We start from the raw sequence: 21,426 nt of genomic DNA, 5'->3' as shown, positions 1-21,426 counted from the left end.
TATTTTTTGCCATTAAAGGCAAATATCTTTGTGCAATTATCTTCATGAAGTTTTGACACTTTCTACAAGATAGACATCTGGGATACACTCACAGCATCAAAAATGCATGTATTTCCATTTGATACCTACCAAAACAGCCCTCTTAAAAGAGGGCCTTGATTCATTCTTGTATAAGATCATCTGAGTCTCCATACTTTCACTAACCTTGAGCATGTTCCATCTTTTAAATGTTTACCAAAAAGGTTGTCTAAAAACAGGATTTTATGTTTTAATTTGCATTTTAAAGGATTTTTAGTGAGTTTAACATCATTTCCTATATTAAGTAACCACCTTCCTTATTCCCATTATTTGTCCATTTGGGGGATTGGGTTATTCATGTTTTTCTAATCAGTGAATTGGAAGTTATATGAGTTTTAACCCATTTTGAAACTGCTCCACAGTGACCTATGAGTTCCTTGGAGAATAGCGTGGGTGGGGAGAAGCTGCCTGGCGGGCAGGGCTCCCCGGTATCCTAAGTCTCCTTCCTCTGTGCCAATCACAAATGTTGATCAGGCAGAGTAGCTCAGTTTTTACCTGCATTTCATCTGAGGCTTTGAGCTTGACATGAAGCAGTGGCTCCTGAGGCTAAAAAAACATATTCAAAAACTCCTAGGGGAGACAGAACTCAGATTTGTCATAAAGACATCTGTCCCAGGCTCTGCAGCTTAGAGTTTTCAAATTGGAAGAGCCTTTAGAGATTAAGTAAGTTCTTATTTTATTGCAAACACCCATGTAATACAAGCTATATGGTTCATATTCGTTGATATGCATAAGATACTAACAGTATTGCCATGAATTCCATCATATATTCCTAGCAATATGAATTGTATTCCTGATAATAACTTGAACATATATTTGGAAACTTGTGGTACTCATCTATAAGCAATGCTCAGAGCTTGTTTGTTTATTATTATGGTGCAGAATTACTTATTTATTATCTGCTACTTTATTGAATACATAGATGATGTGTCCATATGAAGACTTTGCTAACTCAAGAGCCAGCAAGAATATGCTGTCCACAGTGGTGAGGAGCTGATTTGATACAAACTTTCAGTTCTGTTAGTGGAGAGAGCATCTATGTTGACATTCAGCCTGCTAATTCGGGATCCTTAGTGTCTTGAGGCCTACTGTGAATACTTTCCCCCACTTTGCCATTCCCTGCTGGGCAACCTTGGTTGGCTCCTTTTAACCTTCAGTTCTTTCTTCTCTTTTTCAATGAGAGTAATAATGCACACATTGACATCCTGACTAGGATGGAAATGGATGGAAAATGACTGTTTTTACCTTTTGATAATAGAATCATGTTGTACAAAAATGTAAAGAATTATCTGAGTATCTAGTGCCCTTCGTTATAATGTTAAAAGATTGCTAGTTTCAGCAGTAGCCACAGTAATTAAATATGTTTTTATTTTAGCATATTACTTTATCATGTAGAAGAATATTGATATTTTATTTCCAGGCTCTTCTGAAATGAGCTTGCTTTACCCAGTTTCATATTTTGGATCTGAAAAGGGAAAAAGAAAAGATATATAGCTGTGGCACTCATTCTTTAATTCTCTCTGAAATAAGAGCAAAATAATGACTCTAAATGGTCAAAGTAGTAGCCTGAGGGCTTTCTTTTCAATGTTTCTTTCTGTGTACCTTTTAAGAAGGACCTAGTTTCTGCACTTATCTACAGAATTCTTTTATACCAGTTTAATCATTAAATAAGACTTAATATGATCGATTTTTCAAAGACTTATTCAAAACAGATTTTTAAATGGGAAAACAGTGGATATTTCTATGATAAGATAATATATGACCTTCCTTTGTATACTCAGAAATCCTTATTTTCTTTAAAATTTTTATCTTTATTGTTTATAATAAAATGTCATGTCACAATTATTCATTCAGTTCAATCAGCAGCTACTCTAGAGTCTTTGGATACAACAGAGAACAGTACAAGCAGAAACCCCTGCCTTTAAGATCCTCTCATTTCTAGGGGGCAGAAGACATAAAATAATAACAAAAATCAACATAATACAAAAGCAACCAGTATAACATATTAGATGGTGATAGAAACACTATAGAAACAATATAAGCATAGCAGAGATGAAGGTTGCACTTTGCAACAGAACCATCAGGGTAGACTTTCTTTGAGAAGACCATCTTTATGCAATGACTTAAAAAGCCATAAGGGAATGTTCCTTCAATGTTGGAGGATCTTAAAGAGGAGTAGTAGTAGTAGTAGCTGAAGAGAGGGGAACAAACTAGAGAGTAGTAGGAGATGAGGTCAGAGATAACCTAGGGAGTACAGTGCTTCTCTATTAGAACTTTGTAGTCCCTTTTAGGGGCCTATTTAGGGAGCATATTACTTTTATGAAGAATTTTAATTCTTCATTCTAACTTACAAAATCAGTGATAGAAATGCAAACTATTCTATCAATTCCAGGCACATAACAGTAGACCAACAAAATTACATACTAAGAAGTATTCAATAGGCTCCCAACTTTTCTCAAAACAAGGAACTAGGATGGTCTAGTTGAATCTCCTTTTCTGTGAAGAACCAGGACTCAAAAATGGGATGACACCCATTATGTGTCTGTTAAAATAATGGTCTTATGTGTAATATATTAAATATAGGCACTTTCACATATTGATGAAACTTGGCTAAATTATCACAAAGTGAGTGCTTTTGGACCACCACCCTGAGAAGAGAAGTTAATACTAGCAGTAACTCAGGAGGAAGCCTCCTTCACCCCAACCCTGTCTCTTCTGTCGCCAACAAGGCCACCATTCCTGCTTTTAACACAACATATTCATTTATCTACTTTTGTTGTACATGTTTTTTTAGGCAGCTTTCTTTTTTCCTGTTATGTTTTTGAGGCTCTTGTACGATTTTAGATATAGTCATAGTTCACTAATTTTCTTCTCGAAGTTTTCTGTTTTGGTCTTTGCTCATTTCAAGTTAATCTTTATATAAGGTGAACAATGTATGGATCAGTGTTTCACTTTTTTCTTTCTTTCTTTTTTAATGTGGATGCCCAATTGCTTCAACACCATTTTATTGTAAATTAGTTAGATTTATGTGGGTTATCATTCTTTCATTCTCTCAACCATATAAATGATCTAGATCATGATACAAAGGTCTATTTCGGGATTCCCTGTTCTGTTCCTTCAATCTATATGTGTGTCTGTTCTCTAGTTCGCTCCCTGTGTGGATGATAACAGTTTTGTAGTAAATCTGAAAAACAGGCTGTATAATGTGTTCCTTTTTCAAGATTATCTTGACTGTTCTAGTTACTTTGTTTTTCATATGAATTTTTTAATCAGTTTTTGCAAAAAATCCTGCTGGGATTTTGATTGGAATTGTGCTGAAATCTATGGATCACTCTGAGGAGAAGTGACATATTAATAATAACAAGTCTTCAAATGATTTCCCAGTCCTCCAAAAAAAAGTAATAATATTGAGTCTTCCAATTCATTAATATATTATTTGTTTCCATTTACTTAGATTTTTAATTTCTGTAATCATTGTTTCACAGTTGTCCACAAAGAAATCTTGTGTATATTTACAAGGTACTTAATGAGTTATTTCATAGTTGGGGTGCTGTTTTATAAATGCCACTTTTATATATTTTTTAAATTTCCTAACTGTTCATTGTTACCATATAGAGAAAAGCTTGATCTTTATACATTGATCCTGTATCCTATGACCTTAATAATGCTGTTTATGGAGTTGAGGAAGCTCCCTTATGTTTCATTTTTTTTCTGAGAGTTTTAATCCTAAAAGGAGATTGAATTTTGTCAAATGCTTTTTGGCATCAATTGATACACTAATGATATTTTCTTCAACAGATTATTAATATGGTAGAAGGCATTCACTACTCTTTAATATTATATCATTATATCTTTACCAAAATAAGCCCTAATTGTGTTGTTGTACTAATTGTTTTCAATATTGTTGGATTTAATTTGCTGGTCGTTTGTTACAGAGTTTTGCATCTATGATAGGGCTACTGGTCCATAGGTTTCTTTTTTGGCAATTTGTTTGGCTAGATTTGATATCAGGGAAATGCTGATCTCCCAAAAAAAGGGGATGTGTATTCGCTCTTCTTTCATTGTTCTGGAAGAATTGATGTGGAATCAGCATTATTCTTTCAATGTTTGTAGAATTTGCCTGTGAAGTCATCTGGACCTGGAGTTTTCTTTATCAGAAGACTTTTATGTACAAATTTGATTTATTCTTAAGAACATTTTGACAGTTCACATTCCTCAAGAAATTGATCCATTTCATCCCAAAGACTGAAATTTACAGGAATGGTGGTGGTATTTCCTTATTATCATTTTAAGTCTGTAAGTACTATGACAGTGTTTCTTCTCTCATTCATAATATTTGCCACATCTGTCTGATTTGTCTTTCCCCCTGGGTCAGTCTGGATGGAGTATTTCCATTTTGTGGATGTTTTGCCTCAAGAATCAGCTTTCAGTTCCATTGATTTTTCTCTCCTGTTTTCAGCTCTCAACTACAGATTTCTGTGTTTTATTATTTCATTCCTTTTGCTTGCAGCAGGTGTAGTTGTTTTTTCTCCTTCTCCTTCTCCTTCTCCTTCTCCTTCTCAGGTTAAAGTTTCAATTGTTGATTTAATCTTTTGTTTTTCTAATATAAACACTCAATCAATAAGCTCTGATTAATTTTCATTTTATATTTACATTGTTTCATTTTATATTTTCATTTTATTCAAAATATTTCCCCTTAGATCCCTGAGTTATTTAGAAATATATTGCCTAGTTTCCAAATATGTGGATATTTTCTATAACCTTTCTGATAGTGACTTCTAGAATATTTCTTTGTGGCCAGTGAACATACTTTATATAACTTCAGTTTGTTTAAACTTGTTATGATTTGTCTTATGTGTCAGAATGTCATTTATGTTGGTGAATACTCTGTGCCTTTCTCCTATTGTTGGATAGAGTATTCTCTAACCAGCTATGGACATTAAGATCATGAAGCTAATATCTGTTCAATTCTAATATCTGTTCAGGTGAGGGCCCAATGGCATCATGGTGGGAAATGGTAAAATAGGGAATCAGGAAGATGTCAGGCTTACTTTTTTTTTTTTATTGGTTCTTTTTAGTCATACCTAACATTAGGATTCATTTTTACAAAATTATAAAAGCATGAAATGTAATTTGTTCTAATTCAGTGTCCAGTAATTTCCCTTTCCCTCCCCTTCTCTCTCCCCCTGTTCCCTTGCCTCTCCTTTAATGATCTATTTAGTTATAGTTTTAATTTGTCTTTTAATTAGTGTCTTGTAAATATGCATGATGCTTGATATTGTTCCACTGTTCTTGGGTGTTCTGTTATAGTCTTTAACTCCCTCTTCACATATTTTTTTCTTTTCTGTTTTTACCTTTTGTGTGTGTGTGTGTGTGTGTGTGTGTGTGCGCGTGTGTGTGTGTGTGTGTATGTGTGTGTAGGCACACACTCTTATGTTCAAGTTTACTTGATATCTATGGACCCACCTTCAGGTTTACTAATGTTCATGAGGTATCTTCTTCTCTGTTACTATGTTTTTCATCTCTAGCATTTCCATTTTAGTCTTCTCACAGAGAATTAGACATACTCTCACATGACAGTCTCTGTGTCTCTGCTGATCACATGTTTTCTTCCTTTTCTACTAGAATCTTTAACATTAATCACAGTATTTTAAATTTCCTATTACTTCTAGCATCTGTCTTTTGGAATCTGTTTCTGTTGGTTGTTTTGACTGTTGTTTTCACTAATATGCTGACTTTAATTCTTTAGGATAAATATTGAGTTCCATGTCTAGTCTTCTGAGGAACTACCATACTGATTTTCACAGTGATTGTGCTAATTTACAATCCCACCAATGGTATAAAAGTGTTGCCTTTCCCTCACATCCTCACTAGAATTTATTATTGTTTGCAATTTTTCATGGATGTCATTCTTAATGGAGTGAAATAAAATCTCAGCGTTGATTTGTATTTCCTTGATTGATAAAGATTGTGAGCATTTTTTTTCAAATATTTGTTGGTCACCTATATTCTGTTGACAAGTATCTATTTAGTTCATTTGACCATTTATTGATTGGATTATTCAATTTTTTTTCTTTTTGGTAGTAAGTTTTTTCAGTTATTTATATCCTGGATATTGATATTATGTTGGAAAAGTAGCTTTCAAAGATTGTCTTCATGCTCTCTCTTTTTTTTTTTTTTTTTTTTTTTTTGCTATGGAGAAACTTTTAAATTTGATGCCATCCTATTTATTAATCATTGTTATTTTCTGAGCTTTAGAAATCCTATTGAAAAAGTTGTCTGTGAATCTGTGTTGGAGTATTGACTTTCCATTTTCTTCTAACAGTTGCAAAGTTTCTGGCCTAATACCTAGGCCAGAAATTTTGATCCATTTTGAGTTGACTTTTGGGCAAGGTGAGAGATAAGAGTCTCGTTTCATTCTTCTGCAGTTAGATATTCAGTTTTGCCAGGACCATTTGTTCAAAAGCTGTTTTTCTCTAACATGTTTTTAGTGCCTTTGTCAAGGATCAGATGACTGTACCTGTGTGGGTTTACCCATACAACATCTTTCAGGTTGTGTCATGATAGAGCTAAGGACATTCATATCTCAAAACATCAGCTGAGAACCTGTTATAATAATAGATACTTTAGGAACTGAAAGGCAAAGGAGAAATCACTTATATTAAGGAGCTTGAAAGACAGACTATGACCAAGTGCTGTACTAAAAAAAGAGAAAGAGTAGAGAAAGAAATCATAATTGGAAAAATCAATAAAAGCATATTGAAGAAGATATCATTTGATATGGGCCTTTAGATATCACAGTGGTAGGGTTGGGTTGTGGGTCAACAATAGAGCGCTCACCTAGCATGTGTGAGGCATTGGGTTCAATCTTCAGCATCATACAGAATAAATAAATAAAATAAAGATATTGTATCTAACTACAACTAAAAAAAAATTAAAAATAACTAAATAAGTATCCACAGTGTAAATAGTAACTAAGAACCAGAATCTGGAGATTTGGGCTTCAGTCATGGCTCTATACTTCCTAGTTGGATAAATGCTTTTTCTTTCTGTATAATAATAACCCCAACATAAGTGAAATAATGCAGCATCCTGTACCTTTTAAGTGCTCAGTAAATATTACATACCCATCATCATTCACACTGTTTTTATTATCTAACATCAATATAGTCTTAAGCCTTGTTCAATGAGAACTCTTTGTATTAGGAAGAAATCCATGACCTTGATTTATATCAGTTGCTGGTGATATCTGGTTCTTTCACCTTAGAAGAATTAGTCTTAGCGCCATTCATGATGCTAACCCCCTAGGGGTTCCTGGATCCAAAATCCCACTCGTGGATGAGAAAACTGAAGCCCAGAGAAGGGACATGTTGAACTCTGGTAATATATGAGATTTGATTTTGTTTTTCAAAATCAAATGTAATTTATATTTTAATATGATCTAGGCAGAGAATAAAATACAATCTAGAGAATCCTGGCTACTCTGTTTTTTCCTCTGTGTGGTGCTTACAGTGCCAGTGGGCAAATAGCAGTCTTCATGCAACCAGAGACTTCTGAAAGCATACTTGGTGCAACTAGCATAAACCTCCAATTCCACAATGGTAGCTGTGGTGGATTTTACCCAATGTTTTAATGATGAATGTAATCAGAACATAAAAAGATCTAAATGCATACTTTGAAGGCATTTGCAAAAATGACTAGGAGGACCCAAAAAAAGCACAATTGAGTTTGTTTCTTTCGCATCTGTGTTTATTTTTCCCCTCCTCTTGTGCATGTTGAGGATTTTCTAAAGATTATATTTTAAAAACCAAATAAATACTTTCCAAAATCTTCACTGATGAGGTAGATTACTGTGCTTTTTGTAGATGTGATTATTAAATAATTCAAAGGACTAACCCTAGAGTGACACTTTTACCCTTTTCATGGGTAATTTTTTAGTTTCTCCCCCATACACAAAAACTAATTATATTTTCTCTACTGTTTTGGTATATTGCATCCAATATATTTTACTCATATATTTAACATTCTAGGTACAGGTTTGATTAGAGAAAAAATGTTTACATTTTCTGTGTGCACATATGATACTAGGGATTAACTCCAGCCACTGCCGCCCCCGCCACCCAGGGCCTTGCACTTACTAGGCAAGCAGTCTATCACTGAGCTTCATCCCCAGCTTTTTTTTTTTTTTTTAGTTTGAGACAGCATCCCACTAAGTTCTTGTGGCTAGCCTTGAACTTGCAGTCCTCCTGCCTTAATCTCCCAAGTAGCTGGGATTACATGTGTGCACCACTGTGTCTAGTTTCTGTCCTCATTTTTGTGTCCTTTATCCTCTGTCTTTAAAAAGTGTCAATTAATGAAAATAGGGAAAGGGGAGGAGAGTAAACCCAAAGTAGTAAGGGTAATTATGTAGATAGGTAATTATGAACAGAACATAGCTTCTGAAGCACTCAGTTATTTAGTGTGAAGTTTTCTACTGTTTTCCCCAATTTGTAAGCCAGTCCTAGCAATAGCTGTAGCACTTAGAGCTTAAAGACACATACAGAATTCACCAACTGAGTTAGAAAATGATCTTTTTATGCTGAGGTGTATAGCTCAGTGGTTGAATTTTTGCCTAGCATGCACTAAAGGTCTGGGTTCAACCCCCAGCACTGCATAAAAAAATAAAGATATTTGAATAATCAAAATTATGCCCTACACATATTCTTATAGGAATGAACATACTAACCTCCAGTGTGAGGCATACATGGGTAGATGTTCCTGGAATTAAATAGCCAAACCAAATGATTGGCTATTTAATTCCAGGAACATCCATCCGTGTATTCAATCTCACAAGCCCATCTAGGTTTCTCAATACTATCATTTCATTCTTTGCTGTGATTGTGCTAAGCATTTTGCATGTATGATCTTATTTAATCATGATAAATCAGTACATTTGCCATTCTTTCTTATGAAAAGATATTGAATGTCATAATAATCAAAGAAATAATGACATGCTTCTCACATTGGGGGAGCTGAATATAATGAATAGAGAATATGATTTTTTATCTCAAATGTATTTTATATCTGAATCTTCCAAGTGTACTCTTTGCATTAATCAAATTAAAGCTGGCCACAATTGCATAAGTAATGGTCACCCATGTTCTTTTTTTCTTCCTTTTCTTTTTTTAATTGGTGCATAATATTTATACAAAGTAGTGGGTTTCATTGAGGCACATTAATACATGCACATAGCATAATTTAATCAATTTGAATACCCAGGACAATTATTCTTCTTGTCTAATTAATATCAGAATTGAAAAGTTGGTTACCATAAATCGAAAAGCTAGTAAGTGATAATAAAATTTCATTCTAGGTTGTGTCTCCAGAGTACAAATTCTTAATCAATACTCATGTGTTGGTTCATTCATGCTGAGTGACTCTTCAAATGAATGTCCACTATTTGGCGGGCAGAGTTCTAGGCCCTTTTCTATGTGCATTATTAAATTCTTGCCTTGATAACTCTAGACACCACACAAAGCCTTGCTCTGGTCTTTCAGCATTGCCAGACTTTACAAGGTTAATGCTGTTGCATTAAGACCTACTTGAACAAATACACCTTGTTTTAAAGGAAATTCTTCTCTATAGGGATTTGGTTAACAAAGCATTCATTTAATTTGTCCTGGGCAGTGCATCCCAGTGTCCCATTAGGAGATGCTCAGGGGCCTTTGGCTAAGGGATCATCTGGTTCACCTTTCTCATTTTAATAGGTGAGAGTGTTGCCCTCAAATCTACACTAAGATAGTGTCAGAGTCAAAACAGCTACAATATGTTGGGAAAAATTTTACTTCACTTCACCATTATCATTTCCTAGCACTAGCTCAATTCAGAAGTAGAGGTGAGGGGCTGGGGCTGTAGCTCAGTGGTAGAGTGCTTTCCTAGCATGTGTGAGGCACTGGGTTTGATCCTCAGCACCACATTAAATAAAATGAATAAATAAATAAGTAAATAAATAAAATAGAGGTATTGTGCCCATCTACAACATCAAAAAAAAAAAAACAATTTGAAAGATAAAAAACAAGTAGAGGTGAAGATCATTAGAATCCTGGGAGTAAATAAATCTCTCCTCTCCTTTTTACATCCTTAAAGATGCTGTAGCCCACCCTCCTCTGGAAATTGATCTGGATTAGAGCATTAAGCCTTTCTGTTTATTTCTAATAATTGAAGTTCTATCCAACTGCCACCTCACTTAGATTCCATATATTCCTTCCCAAATAAACTAAATGACTTCCTCCAGGTCAAGTAGGATTAGAATTTTTCTGTTGTTCCCCACAGCATTCTTCCCTCTCGTGTGGTAGCAGATCCATTCTGGCTTGGGTGAGTTATCTGTCTATTCTTCAATTCACACACATACACACACACACACACACACACACACACACACACTCACACACACAAACAGAGAGAGAGAGAGAGAGAGAGAAAGATTTTTAAATGCAGGCTACTGCATCATCTCCAAGAAGACAGAAACCAATGTGCTTCATCTGTTACTTAGTGTGGGAAGTGAGACCCTGCATTGTTTGTTTCTCAGCCTTGAGAGACAATATCTCAGAGTAGTTGAAAGCAGGGCCCAAAGATGTCTCTGCCCATGAGCTGGGGAACATTGGGCAAGTTCCCCTCTCCAAGACTCAGTATTCTGTCTGTAAAATGGGGATGTTGACAACATGTCCTCCTTCCTGAGCTAATTGATGAATAAGTGAGGAAACACATGTCAAGCAGTCAACGTAGTTCCTCACACAGAATAACACCTTAATAAGTCCTCATTATTCTCTTCAGCTAACATGCATTGAACATCTGTTAGGATCCAAGCACTAAATAAGTACTTACGGATTGATGAGAATTTAGTGCCCCTCACACTTCACTCTGATATTTACCATATGGATCACAAAGCCTTATTATGCTGTTTGGATTTAGTTCCAAAGCCAGCCCTATCTCCTATATCAAAGCCAGCTCCTCGACCACCTGGATAATTTTCTGCCACTGCAGTGAACACAGTGATACAATACAGGCTCAATTAGTTGTTCCAGATTTTGTATCTATCCCCCAGAGTATTCTGTGAAGACAGCAAGATGATTAAGGACTGGAGAACCAGGTAGACATTGGCTTTTAAAGCACTTCAACTTAGACTCATTTCCTTTCTGGCTGATGTTGGTTAAAATAAGTCTGGACTTGAGATTATATATCCGAATGAGACAAAATAACAGGGGAATCTTACTATTAAAAAAAAAAAAAAAAACAGCAGTAATTGACTTTTATGCCTAGGCCAGAACTGCACAGTAGACATGTTACAAAAAAAATTATTTTCATGGTCATATATGTTCATTTGGATTTTCTGTTGTTGTGTGTGTGTGTTTTGAAAGAAGTCTTTGGATAATCATTGTGATTTTCCAAGCAGCTGGCTTCTCCTGGCATTGTTACAGGGTCAGTCTGCTTCCCCCTCATCTGACCATAATGTCATAAAGCACTGGCTGTTCCCTTGGCAACTATTCAGAGTAGACTAGCTGCTTTCTCTACCTCAAGCAGTGTTGGGCTGCAGGCAGGATCCTGTAGGACACAGGGAAGCAGATTTCATTACTGAGGGTGTTTGCATCAACAAATCTCTTGTTTTATTTTCATTCTATTCAGAGAAAATCCAAGGTAAATTTTATAGGGAGAAAAATGAAAGTACATCATGTTTATGTCATTTTTTTCCTCTGGTTTAGGTTTGTGCATGTGTTTGTGTGTGTACACACATGCACATGTAGGTTGTTTTTCTAGTACTCTGGATTAAATGTACACGTGCTAGGCAAGCAGACTACTGGAGAGCTACATCCCAAACCCTTTTTAAAGTTTAGTTTAGCTCTTTTCAACTGAGTAAATTTTCCTGCCATTTTGAACCTTTTTTTCAAATGAAATAAGTCAGAAACTGTAATAAAGTATAAAATGCTCTATAGGTACTTTTCTATCTCGTGATCATTTATTTATTTTATTCTCATTATGGAAGCCTGAGATACCGCCCTCAGATCTTCTGGGAAGTTTTTCTGACCTTTTCCCATTTCCACTTCTTAAGTAGGGCAGAGTTAATACCTCCCTCTAAATATAATACATTCGAATCCATTCTCTTAATGAAATATATCTTGAGATATCTCTTAGTTGCTGTCCCTATTTTCTGAAATCCTCTGTCATTTAGATTCAGTATAAAAAAATAATGTTTTTATTTACTTGCCAGGAAGTAAACAGAACTTGAAAGTATTTGGGAAGCCAAGACCAAGTTGCATGAAATAACTAACCTTGTCTTCCTAAATGCTGTAAAAATCTCGAATAATCCCCGACATTTATCACAGAACCAAGTACCTAATAGACATATTGCAACCTGAATTACTTATAAAACACTGATAAGAATTGGTAAAGGAAAACTGTTATTTTTTTTTTATTTTTTTCTCTCTTTTCTTCTCAAGACTAAGCCTGTCGTTCCTTTGTCTTTTTTGATTGTTGCATGGAAACCATTATTGTAAATAATGAAGAGGAGGAACTTGAAAAGAGAGGACTGTTTTCAAATAGGTTTAAAATGGGTCCATTTCCCATCTTTTTTTTTTTCCTGATAGCTTATATGAATGCCCTGTGTTTTAGGCACTGGCAGCCAGAGCAGTGGGTTGGAGTAGGATGTGAAGCAGTTCTACAGATCTTCAGCAGCAGTTGCTGACTCCCATGTACAATGGGCAATGACCTGCTGGATGACCTCTCTGAACTAGAGCTAGTTTGAGCCAAGGCATAGTTCTGGATGAATGGAAAATCCATTTTCAGATTTCAAAAGGGCTGTGAAAGCACTTAGCTCTGTAGTATGAAGATGTACAAATTAATACAACACACTGGATGCCTCTTCTGCAGCTGTTTCCGATAAGCTGCCAAGTCTTCTCATCCTTCTTACTCCTGGCAGTCCATCCCTTTTCTAAAGAATATCACACCTTCTTCCATTTTACAAGTATTTTTGCTGCTACTGCTCCTCTCTACCCCAAAATAAAACCCAGCCCTGGCAGAATTCTTGTGGTCTGTGGTATGGGGAGCAGTTCTGCTTGAATTTAAAAGGGTTGCAACTTCACTTGGTATACAAAACAGAAATGGAAAACCAGACCCTATGTTTGTCTCAGAGCCCGAAATTCCAAAATCTGTTCTGAAGAGAAGAAACTTACTACAGCATAAGGTGATGTCTGAACTCAACGCAAAGGAAAACAGGGAGGGAATTACTATGGAATAGTTTTTAGTTTTGTTCTTTTAGAGTTTTAACTGAGCATCTCCAAAGGATTGCCGCTGGTTTTTTTTTTTGTTTGTTTGTTTGTTTGGTTGTTTTTTTTTTTTTTTTTAGGAAAAACATCTTTGGGAAGATGGTATGAATTATCATTTGATGCACATCAAATAATGTCCAGAGTGCAGGCACGAGCAGAATCTTTCTTCATAACTAGTGAGAGGCTTATTGTAGGTCAACCAATTAGCCTTGGACTTAAAGAACGTTAGAACTAAAGAGGGCATTGGAAATCCTATATAATCAACCCCTATTTGAAGCAAACAAGCTCAAACAATCACCCAGGGAGAGAAATGACTTGCTCAAGACACGAGAACAAGTTCATGGTTTTCCAAACTGTATTGCAACCTCTAATCAATGATTTTTTCATTCTTCTCATATAGCTACTAATGTTTGTTTGTAACTTGTATATGGTATGTGTGATTAGTCTATCAGACTAATGTCTCCTCATTGTAATAATTTCAAGCTCTTACGTATGCTGTAATAGTTTCCACTGGTATTTTCTCTCAAGTTATTTCCTCCCTGGAGTCTCCTAGCAATTGCCAGGGTTTCATGTTTGCAGGTCAACTGAACAGGGGTTCCTCTAAAGCCCTGCAAAAGTATACAGTACTATGAGAATCAAGCTTTCATTAATCTCCAGCTAAATTCTTAACTATGTATATATGAGAGGAAGATTTGGAGAGTGGAAGAGTCTTGGTTTTATAGTTCTGTAGCCCAGGATTTAAATCCCACTTTATTGTTTTGAGCAATGTGGTCTTGTACAAATAAAATTGTTTAACCTCCTTGAGGCTCAGTTTCTTCAAATAAAAAAGTAGGGTAGGTCTTTCCCTTGCAGAATTGTTCCTATTGGATTATACCTGAAGCACCTGACTCTCTGTAAACACATAATATTGCATCAGCTTTCCTCCCAGCCTTTTATGGTTCAATCTGTTTTCAGTTCAGCTGGGGTTGTGAGAAGTGGAAAGAATAACTAGTCTCAAAGATAAAGGGTCTGATACTTGTCCTGAGATTCAGTTTGAGGGTTTTTTCTTCCTGCTTATCTTTGAACAGTTGTAATGTGAATGTGTTTGTGTGTGTGTGTTGCACCTGTGTAAGTGTGTATATATAACTTAAGAAGTTTTGCCATCTGTTATTCCTGTATGACTCCATTTGATTAATTGGGCCTTAAATTTCCAAGGACTTTTAAATAATAACCTGAATACCTTCTGTGCCTTGCTGTAGGAACTACAGCAACCACACAACATGAATTTGCCCTCTGGAAGTTCACACAAGGAAGGAAAAAAGTTAAGTACATTACAAATAAAAGAAAAGTTGACTTCAAAGGGAGTTACAATAGAAATATAAATTGGATGAGGAAGAAATTTCCTCCAACTAGGTAATCAGGGAATACTTTGTGGAAGAAGTGGGAGCCAGCTCTTTAAAACCGAGTAGGTTCTTTAATAGGTGTTATTAGATGGGAAGGAACAGGGAGAATGAAGAGTCAATCAAGAGTTAAGAGGTAGGTTATTCACCACATCAATAGACTTAAAGATAAGAATCATATGATCATCTCGATAGACGCAGAGAAAGCATTCGACAAAGTACAGCATCCCTTTATGTTCAAAACATTAGAAAAACTAGGGATAACAGGAACTTACCTTGACATTGTAAAAGCTATCTATGCTAAGCCTCAGGCTAGCATCATTCTGAATGGACAACAGTTAAAGGCATTCCCTCTAAAATCTGGAACAAGACAGGGATGCCCTCTCTCACCACTTCTATTCAATATAGTTCTCGAAACACTGGCCAGAGCAATTAGACAGACGAAAGAAATTAAAGGCATAAAAATAGGAAAAGAAGAACTTAAATTATCACTATTTGCAGATGACATGATTCTATACCTAGAAGACCCAAAAGGGTCTACAAAGAAACTACTAGAACTAATAAATGAATTCAGCAAAGTGGCAGGATATAAAATCAACACGCATAAATCAAAGGCATTCCTGTATATCAGAGACAACACTTCTGAAATGGAAATGAGGAAAAACACTCAATTCACAATATCCTCAAAAAAAATAAAATACTTGGGAATCAACCTAAAAAAAGAGGTGAAAGATTTATACAATGAAAACTACAGAACCCTAAAGAGAGAAGTAGAAGATCTTAGAAGATGGAAAAATATACCCTGTTCATGGATAGGCAGAACTAACATCATCAAAAATGGGATATTACCAAAAGTTCTCTATAGGTTTAATGCAATGCCAATCAAAATCCCAAAGGCATTTCTTGTAGAAATAGAGAAAGCAATCATGAAATTCATATGGAAAAATAAAAGACCCAGAATAGCAAAAGCAATTCTAAACAGGAAGTGTGAATCAGGCGGTGTAGCGATACCAGATTTCAAACTATATTACAGAGCAATAGTGACAAAAACAGCATGGTACTGGTACCAAAACAGGAGGGTGAACCAGTGGTATAGAATAGAGGACACAGAGACTAATCCACAAAGTTACAACTATCTTATATTTGATAAAGGGGCTAAAAGCATGCAATGGAGGAAGGATAGCATCTTCAACAAATGGTGTTGGGAAAACTGGAAATCCATATGCAACAAAATGAAACTGAATCCCTTTCTCTCGCCATGCACAAAAGTTAACTCAAGGGGCTGGGGATGTGGCTCAAGCGGTAGCGCGCTCGCCTGGCATGCGTGCGGCCCGGGTTCGATCCTCAGCACCACATACCAACAAAGATGTTGTGTCCGCCGAGAACTGAAAAATAAATATTAAAAATTCTCTCTCCCTCTCCTCTCTCTCCTCTCTCACTCTCTCTTTAAAAAAAAAAAAAGTTAACTCAAAATGGATCAAGGAGCTTGATATCAAATCAGAGACTCTGCGTCTGATAGAAGAAAAAGTTGGCTCCGATCTACATATTGTGGGGTCGGGCTCCAAATTCCTTAATAGGACACCCATAGCCCAAGAGTTAATAACAAGAATCAACAAATGGGACTTACTTAAACTAAAACGTTTTTTTCTCAGCAAGAGAAACAATAAGAGAGGTAAATAGAGAGCCTACATCCTGGGAACAAATTTTTACTCCTCACACTTCAGATAGAGCCCTAATATCCAGAGTATACAAAGAACTCAAAAAATTGGACAATAAGATAACAAATAACCCAATCAACAAATGGGCCAAGGACCTGAACAGACACTTCTCAGAGGAGGATATACAATTAATCAACAAGTACATGAAAAAATGCTCACCATCTCTAGCAGTCAGAGAAATGCAAATCAAAACCACCCTAAGATACCATCTCACTCCAGTAAGATTGGCAGCCACTATGAAGTCAAACAACAACAAGTGCTGGCGAGGATGTGGAGAAAAGGGTACACTTGTACATTGCTGGTGGGACTGCAAATTGGTGCGGCCAATTTGGAAAGCAGTTTGGAGATTCCTGGGAAAGATGGGAATGGAACCACCATTTGACCCTGCTATTGCCCTTCTCGGACTATTCCCTGAAGACCTTAAAAGAGCATGCTACAGAGATACTGCCACATCGATGTTCATAGCAGCACAATTCACAATAGCTAGACTGTGGAACCAACCCAGATGCCCTTCAATAGATGAATGGATAAAAAAAAATGTGGCATCTATACACAATGGAGAACTATGCAGCAATAAAAAATGACAAAATCATAGAATTTGCAGGGAAATGGATGGCACTAGAGCAGATTATGCTTAGTGAAGCTAGCCAATCCCTAAAAAACAAATACCAAATGTCTTCTTTGATATAATGAGAGCAACTATGAACAGAGCAGGGAGGAAGAGCAGGAAGAAAAGATTAACTTTAAACAGAGACATGAGATGGGAGGGAAAGGGAGAGAAAAGGGAAATTGCATGGAAATGAAGGGAGACCCTCATTGCTATACAAAATTACATATAAGAGGTTGTGAGGGGAATGGGAAAATAAACAAGGAGAGAAATGAATTACAGTAGATGGGGTAGAGAGAGAAGATGGGAGGGGAGGGGAGGGGGGATAGTAGGGGATAGGAAAGGTAGCAGAATACAACAGTTACTAATAGGGCATTATGTAAAATTGTGGATATGTAACCGACGTGATTCTGCAATCTGCATTTGGGGTAAAACTGGGGGTTCATAACCCACTTCAATCTAATGTATGAAATATGATATGTCAAGAGCTTTGTAATGTTGTGAACAACCAATAAAAAAAATAAAATAAAATAAAGAGTTAAGAGGTAGGGAAGATCGATACATGGGTGGTAGTCATTCAACCAGTGGGGTGGACATGCAAAGGACAGAAGTAAGCAATTGAGGCAGAAAGGTCATTCAGGACTGGTTCCTGGAGGATCTTGAATGGCAGACCCATGTCTGCTAGTCAATGGAAAGGTATGTGAGCATGATCTTGGTGTGATATGACCACATCTGTGCATGAAGCAGCTTCTATGCCTGACAGTCATCAATTTGCAAACCTAGAGATATCATCCTGGGGGAAACAGTTTTGGGTCTGTCATCTGAAAGAGAAGCTTAGTGTCCCACTTGACACAGGTCAGGGGTTTCAGAATTTACACAGAATTTGTGATTTCAGCTACACATTAATGGTCCACACAGCTCTGGAGCTATTTTCACTGTTGTGTAATAGGGTTAGTTTTGTTTTGACCAGATTCTTCCAAGGAAGTGTGGTAATCACATTTCTAAATTCATCACATTAAGTGCTGTTGGCAATAAATCATTACTTTTATGTGTTAAAAGAAAAAAAAATCCCCCTTGTAAATGTTTTACTATACTTGCTGGTTGTGTGTTTGTGTCTGTTAACACGCATGTGGATGTTGGATTGAGCAAAGACCAGAGGAGACACAACCTAAAAATTTCACGACAAATATTTATAGTTTTCAAAAGTCATCACTGAAAAGTTAAACATGCGTATCTTTTTATTTTTTTTTTTTGTCTGTGAGCATCCTTTGTTATAACAGGAGGAAAACACATTCCCAAAAGTCCACATCAAGTATTCTTCCCCCAAAACCTACTTTCATATTTGCAGATGTGAATTATCACATTTCTGTTTGTGTTTGCTGCTCCTCACTCCTCCCCACCCCAACATATCCCTGACTTAATTTCATAAATCTGTCCTATCTGTATATCAGAAAGTGACAAACTAAGAATTTAAATTCTGTGTTGCAGATACATGGATGTTCAATGGGAAAAAAAAGTGTAAGCTTTTGTTTTCAGCGTTCCTGAATAATCCTTTTTGTTGTAATTAAACATATTATCATCTAGAGTAAGTCCATTTAGCTGAATTCACCCTGAAATACTTTCACAAAATCAAAATGTAATATTTCTTTTGACTTTTATAAGAAGTCAGCATAAGAAACTTATGCACGAAGTGTGTCTCTAGGGGTTGGGGCTGTAGCTTAGTGGTTCAATGCATGCCTAGGGTTCAATCCTTAGCCCCCAAAAGAAAAGAAACAAAGGGGGAAGAGGGAGAAAGAGGGAGAAGAGAGAAAAGTTTCTATGAAACTGAAAATGTTTTTCACCAAGTCAATGTAATCTTTTAAACATACAAGATAATCTCCTACTAGAATTTAGTTCTAGGCTTTCTTAGCAGACATTATCTTTTTTTTTTTAAATTTCACATTATTTTCATCTTTGTCCTGACTACCAGAAACCACAAGCCTAAATTTAATGTTCGGTTATAATAGCCATCTTTTTCTTCCATTCTTCTCTGTAGACTTATTTTTTTCTTTCAGATTTTAGTTGCAAGAATTCTAATGAATGTGACTTTCAGTTACAATGCAAGTCACATTCTCTTGAAAGTATACATTTAAGTTAAAGAAGGAACTTAGTTGAAAAGAAATATGTTTTAAAAGCAGCAGTTCTTAGTTATAGCTAGATAGAATTAGAATTATCTGGGTGGCTTTTAAAACTCTGTTACTCGGCTAGCATCCCCTGACCACTGAAATCAGACTATCTGGAGTGGGACCAGTCATTAGTATTTTGAAAATTCCCCAGGTGATTCCAACACTGAAGTTCATTGTTTTAAATATTTTTTTAAATTATTTTTGCAGAAAACATACCCCTGAAAGGATAAAGGAATTTCAGATCACTTTTAATTTATTCATCATTCACAATAAAATAACTAACATTCATTATAAAATAACTCATCTGCTAATCTACTTCTTAGACATGTATTTACACACTTATGCACAACTTGATTATTCTATGAGTCTGTTTTTATTCCAAATTTATTTTATTCCCAGAGACAATTTCCCATGTGCTCTTAGAAATATTCTCTCAGAACCTGGCTTTTTATATTTATATAACATTTCTACTCATGGTAACTCCATTATTTACCCTTTTCTCTATTTTTAACCATTGAGGTTGCAGAAAACATCTTTAAGCAACTTTAGGGCATTAATACATTTTTTATCTTGTAAATAAGTTGTGATCTATGGGATCTTTTTAATGTAGGATTGATTTTATCTGTAAGAAGGACAGTATCAGCCCCCTACAATGCTGTCTGCTCCCTGATGTCTCATTTATCTCTGATATGTAGAGAAATGACTATTTTCTACTCTTCCTAAAGTCTCAGAATGTAAAGAAGAACTCTCATAGATTTTATAAGCATTGACTTTGTTATTGAAAGGGTCATTAATAGTTGACCAATTTATCTTGGAAATTATTGAGTTCACTTCCTTTTCTGAAACAGAAGGAACACACAGGCCACTTGAGATGAAGTAGAAAAATACTGGGGAATGTGGCATATAAACTCTATCTTCTCAGGTACAAAAAACTGAGGCCATCTACTTGGGATAGGAGAAGGAAGCCTAGATTTGGAGACTGGAGGCCTCACAAAGTTCTGAGATAAACTCCAAGAGAAAAGGATGAAGAGAGAGAGTGGGAGCAGTATATTGATGAGAGCACTGAAATTCTGTGGGGATAACGGGTTGCCAAGTGGTACATAGCACATGTTGACAGGATGCTTGGAGTCTGCTTGGGAAGTATATTAGTCAGCTTTCCCTCACTATAACAAAATGCTTGAAATGTTCACTTATAAAGAGAAAAGGTTTATTCTGGTTCACAGTTTTGGAGGTTCCAGTCCATGATGGCTTGGCTCTGTTTCTTTGGGGTCTTTGGCAAGGCAGCATTTCATGGTGAGAGCATAACTAGCTCATCTTGTAACTAGGAAGCAAGAGAGGAAGTGGAAAGGCCAGAGACCCACACTTCTACTTTGGGGCACACCTCCAATGACCTGTAAGCCTCTCACTAGACCCCACCTCTGAAAAATTCCACCACTTCCAAATAGCACCACCAAGACTTTAACACAGGGGTCTTTTAGAGGCTTTCAAGATTCAACCTTAGCAGAAAGTAAGGCAGAAATAAGACATCTCTGTCACCATTTGGGGTGTAGGATTCTACTCTTGTTTGTTGTGCTGGGCTGCTCATTTGACACAGACTTGTAAGCTCTGATTTCTGTTCTTGTGACTTTAACAGTTCAGGTGCATGGATCATTTTTTAGGCCCTTTTATAGGAACTGGGCAGAACTTGTCATTGTGCCTGGGATACAGTGGGCATTCAGTAGATGTTTGTTGAATGAAAGAAGCAGGCAAAATCACAGCTTTCCCTTCTGGTGATCTGCTTTATGATACAATTTCCAGGAATGCATTGTGTCTAAAATTGGGGACCATATGTACAGGAAATTCTTTCTTATGTCAGCATGAAATCCCTCCAAAGTAAACCCCCCTTCATAGATTTTTGTTTTGTTTTTGTTTGTCTTTTTTATATATATACAGAAAACTGTAAACTTGATACTAGGGTAGCTTTCTGGGGAGGGGAACAGTCCCTTACAAAAGGCTGGTCATGGGATGCATGACATTGCTTTTTCTTTGGAGATAGACTTGAACATTTCCTGATTCAATTACTTCCTTCCAAGAACCCTATTTAGAATTCCTGCCAATGTGTGAGCCACAGAGGAAGAAGCCAAGATAGCAATCAAGGTAATAGGGCAAAAAGGTGTGAAACTTCCCAGCCTTCCTTTTTCT

General features: G+C 36.2%; 1 protein-coding gene across 9 annotated transcripts in view; it reads left to right on the top strand.

Moving 5' to 3' along the window:
* Positions 1-21,426, top strand: part of LPP (LIM domain containing preferred translocation partner in lipoma) — a 654,410-nt gene that overhangs the window by 584,301 nt on the left and 48,683 nt on the right. The gene's annotated exons all lie outside the window — the stretch shown is intronic.

The sequence above is a fragment of the Spermophilus citellus genome (genome assembly GCF_964194105.1).
Source record: "Spermophilus citellus genome assembly, chromosome: 7".
Taxonomy (NCBI): Eukaryota; Metazoa; Chordata; class Mammalia; order Rodentia; family Sciuridae; genus Spermophilus; species Spermophilus citellus.
The sequence above is the reverse complement of the archived record's forward strand: the minus strand, read 5'-3'. Positions and strand labels throughout refer to the sequence as shown.